This window comes from Juglans microcarpa x Juglans regia, chromosome 5S (assembly GCF_004785595.1).
Source record: "Juglans microcarpa x Juglans regia isolate MS1-56 chromosome 5S, Jm3101_v1.0, whole genome shotgun sequence".
In the NCBI taxonomy this organism is placed as follows: domain Eukaryota; kingdom Viridiplantae; phylum Streptophyta; class Magnoliopsida; order Fagales; family Juglandaceae; genus Juglans; species Juglans microcarpa x Juglans regia.
Genome location: NC_054603.1, coordinates 28,511,415 through 28,516,459, shown reverse-complemented (window position 1 = coordinate 28,516,459; position 5,045 = coordinate 28,511,415).

Genomic DNA, 5,045 nt, shown 5'->3' with positions numbered 1-5,045 from the left:
GTGGATAGAGTTGTGCATGACAGATCTCTTAGACTTAGGTATTTAGAGATTTGCAGTTTGGACTAGACCATGTCAGTCACGGAAGTGTGCTGAAAAGCTATTAACGTTTGTAACTGACTTGTTTTTAAGTTAAATTTGTATGTCCTTTATTATGAATGGAATGTGGTTCATTGTTATATAAAAAAAAATATTCTGGGATTCTTGGGCCCCATTTGGATAGTGAAATGAGATGGTTTTAGATGAAAGTTGAATAAAATACTGTTATAATATTATTTTTTAATATTAATATTATTTTGAAATTTGAAAAAGTTGAATTATTTATTATATTTTGCGTGAAAATTTGAGAAAGTCGTAATGATGAGATGAGATAAGATGAAACCGTTTCTGTATCCAAACAAATCCTTAATCTAGATAAAATAGCAAAAGGAAAAAAATAAAAGCTGAATAGCAAAACAGTAGTAAATGAGGTGTAAGTATATCATTACCCTTTAGAATATCAAAATGCCCACCAAACCTTATTGGACTCAGCTGAAAAATGGAGTTTGAATTATTCCTCTATTGGACTCGACTTATTCTTAACACTAGACACAATAATCAACACAGATAAACAACTGACACAGGAACACAACTTTTACCTTGACCCAACACTAACCATAATATGAGGAATGAAATAGATTTCATTCACCTGATGCACCCCATGATCAGTTTTTTGCAATGTTGTGTTACAGCTTCCAATATTGGTTTGTCCAAGGTGCATGCATGCTTGCTTCTGATCGGTGTTTGTATCCGCGTCAGCGTCCTTTTTTCATTTTCTTTTCCTTATCTTGCTTTGCTTAATTAATTGGAATATCGAGGTTTTTATTGGGGATCTTCAGACCATTTTCCTTTATTTGCGATTTTAAGGCAAAGTTGGTGCATGGTTAGGTCGACAGGTCATTATCATAGCCAAATATCAACCAACGCTCATGTGCTGGCACATTTCGTAGGGCAAGCTGAATCGGAGGGATGGTCTCTTTGTCCAGTTTTGGAGGTGTGATTGATTGTCAAGGAAAAATGATGAGGTCCTAAACCCTCGAAATAGTCATTATCTTTACGCTTCATCCAACCTACTGTAAAGGATGGTCTCTTTGTCCATTCCCGTAACCTTTTAAAAAAATGGATTCCCAAACCACATATACAAATTTGGTACCTGGGCATGGCGAACGGGTTACTGCGCGGGACGACTTGATCAGTTGGGCAGCAAGAACTCAGGATCATGAAGAGAGATAATGAGCTTGGGCTTAGGATCTACCAACACTCGTTAATTCCCATATTAGAGGCAACACCACTAATCGTATTCAAGTCATGTACGCTTTGAAACAGATGGTGGAAAGGAAATGGCAGTATCTTTAGGAGAAAATTAAGAATTAGGAGTTTGAGAAATGTTGAGTAAATACGATGAAATTCCAACCCACTACGAATCCCATCATTGCATATCTTTTCGTCTTTTCCTGAATTGTTTGAATTCAGTTGTAGTCATATTCAAGTATACACTCACCAGTTCTCCCATAGAACGTCTCATGATGAGGACAAGAGACTTTAAGGGGATAGGATTGTCACGAACTCGATTAAGTTTGGGTTAGGTTTCATTTCTCTTTTGAAGTTGCTACCTTTTAGTCTTTTTTTTTTAGATCGCAATCAGAGGCCCTGTTCGGGGAGGGAGCATTAGGTAATAGGCAATGCTGCCTCGAGTTGCCTCACCCTTTGGCCAGCCTTGCCTTGGTCTGTACGTAAAACAAGGTTCACCTAAGCTTCTTTCATTCTATCATTTATAACTTTTGCCAATTTGGATCTTGGGCTGAGTTAAGAAAAATTGAGTTGTTTATGAATAATAGTGATTTGAGATTGTAGAGTGAGTTTTATAGAACTTATCTAAGAAGACTTTAGATGTGTTTGGATGTTAAGATGAGTTTATATGAAAATGTATTTATAAGAAATTAAAAAAGATTGTAGGTCTCGCGTGTAAAAGAGTATTGAGTTAAAAAATGTTGTGAGTTTCACATGTAAAGAAGTTTTGAATTGAGATGAATTTAGTGATTCGAGAGTTGGGGTGTTCGGATATTAGACTCTACTTAAAATTAGAAAAATGAAAGAAGAAAAAAACTAACACTAAAAAAACATGATTTAATAATAATAATAATAATAATAATAATAATGAGAGAAACAACCTAACCGAAGCAATGCATATTCTATTCGGAACTAGTCGGGTCAAGTTGAAATAACAGCTACCTCTTGCTTAAATTTTGGGACTTGGGTTCGGGGGTTTGGACCTTAAAAAACAAAAATTCTATTCAACATCATTTTAATCATCATCTTTTTAACATTTTTTAAAATAATATTAAATAATTTATTGACAAGTAAAATTTAATAAATAATTTATTAATTATTTAATATCATACCATGAGATTACGAGATAATGATAAATAAAATTATGATAACTAGCTTTTCCATTACTCAACAATTAGGTTCGGTTTGCGGGCCTTAAATAAGGTCTCTTTTGTTTTTGCAGATGAGATAAAAGTTGAAAATTGAATTAAATATTATTAAAATATATTTTTTTAATATTATTTTTATTTTAAAATTTAAAAAAATTTAATTATTTATTTTATTTTGTCTGAAAATTTAAATAAATTATAATAATTAATGAGATGAGATGAGAAGAGAATGACCTATTGTTCACGTGTATCATTAGTACCCTTTTTACCTTTAAATTAACAAAATCCAAACTTTTTCTTTTATATTATTTACTCGCTATGATTTCTTCCCTCAAGGTACTGTTTATGGAATAAAATATGCTTCTGTCATTTAAAATAGTAAATAAATAAACCAGTTCAAAGAAAATCTGACCGTGATTCATATTATAAAGAAATGCATATTGAAATGGTTTTAACGATTTTGATTTCACTCACTCCTTTTTCTCATCAGTTTTAGGGAGGTTATTACCTTCTTTAAAAAATAATACTAAAGGAAAAAAAAAACTATTTTTAATCCTTTCATTTCATATATTTCGATAACTTTACAAAAATCATTAACTAATGCATGTATTCTCAATCTTTTATCTTTTTTTTTTTTTTGTTAAGAAGATGACGGTACCCAAATTTTATTGATAACCCTCACTTTTGACAGAGAAAAACCGTTGTTATAACCAGACACTTGAAATTACAAATAAACATAAAGACCAAAACTCAGGTATCAAAAACTAAAAGACCCAACCACAAACTATGAAAGCCAAAAAATTACAAACCAAATATAAAGAACAACTCTAAGAAACCAACCTGCAAGAAAAGGAACATATCACACATATAAGAAAATAATAAAGAAACGAGAAGCAAAAACCAAGTACCTCACTTTGATAACCTCAAATAAGGAAGACCAATTTTATTCATGTGATGAATGCCTCTTAACTAACTAGATAAAATATCCCTATCATTAATCCAGTTCGTATTTAAACCAAAGTTTTAAATTTCGTACCGTACCGGCCGGTACGGCCGAAATTTTTCGTTTCGGCCGTCCGGCCGGTATAGGTACTATACCTGTTCCGTATCGGCCAAAATACCGGCCGTACCGGCCGGTACCGGTCATACCGGCCTAAATTTCGGCCTGTGTTTTTTTTTTTTTTTCGTTTTTTTAAACTACAAACTTATTTTTTAACCCTCAATTCAGACTAGACTATTTATAATTTATATATATATGTATTTGTATATAATTTATTTATATATAGACTATTATTTTAGAATATAATTTTTATATATATTTATATATATAATTTATTTATAGATCGACTATCCCGAAACGTTATCCCGAAACGCTATCCCGAAACGGTACCGGTACCGAAATATTTCGTTCCAGTGCTTTGACCGGTACGGTGTCCGGTACGGTATTCAAAACATTGATTTAAACCCCCAACACTATGCTTAGCAAGAAAATCAGCTATAACACTACCTTCGCGATAGAAATGAGTAATTTTATAGTCCATGCAAAGAAGACAAGTTTGGATCTCATCACAAAAATCCTCATGATACAAAATATTACAAATACCCCTAATAACCTAGTTGAGTAGAAGTTGAGAGTCTGTGTCAATATGAACCCAAAAAAAGCCAAGCTGACAACACCTCCTAACTCCTTCCAATAAACTTCTCATTTCAACAAAGTTATTAGAGCCCTGGCCTAAGAACACAGAGTAAGCCACATGCAACTTACCACTAGCATCTCGAATAACACCCCCGGCACCAGCCAGACCTAGATTACCCAAACTATTGCCATCAATATTAAGCTTCACCCAATTATGCTGAGGCCGAATCCACTTCACCATAGTAGCCTTCTTAGCTTCAGGAGTTAAAATCGGAATATCCAACCTCTTTAAAATAACAACATCGTGCTTAGGGAGCCTCAAAGATTTCATAGACACTTGCATAACACGACGAATCCAGAATTTAGTAACATGCCAAACCAACTCAATCGTATCAACCTTACCCTCATACCGGGCTTTGCAATGTCTATCCCATAGCTTCCAAGAAACAATAGACGAGAACAAACCAAAGACAGTTCGAATGTGAGAGGAATGCTCAGCATGACGAAACCAAAAATTAACTTGCTCCTGCCAGGTGCGGAAAAGACCCATATGCACACCTAATTGAACCACTCCCAAACGCCATATTTGTCTAGTAAAATCACCCGTATAAAGAATGTGATTAAGATCATCAAGATGACCCACATAGCAACAAATACATTTAGAGACCATAGGAATGCCAACCATTTTAATCTTCTCATCCACACTTAAATAGTTATTGGTAGCTTTCCACATCATAATAGAGATTTTTTTAGTGAGGTTAGCATGCCAAATCCATTGAGCCCAAGGTAAAGAAGGCGCCCGAATCCTGATACAATCCCAAGCACTTTTAGTATTAAAATTACCATCATCTTCACTCTTCCAAATAAGAACATCCTGCCCCTCTTTGCGCCTAGCCAAGAAATGAACCAAATCATTAGCTTTTTGGAAACCCACA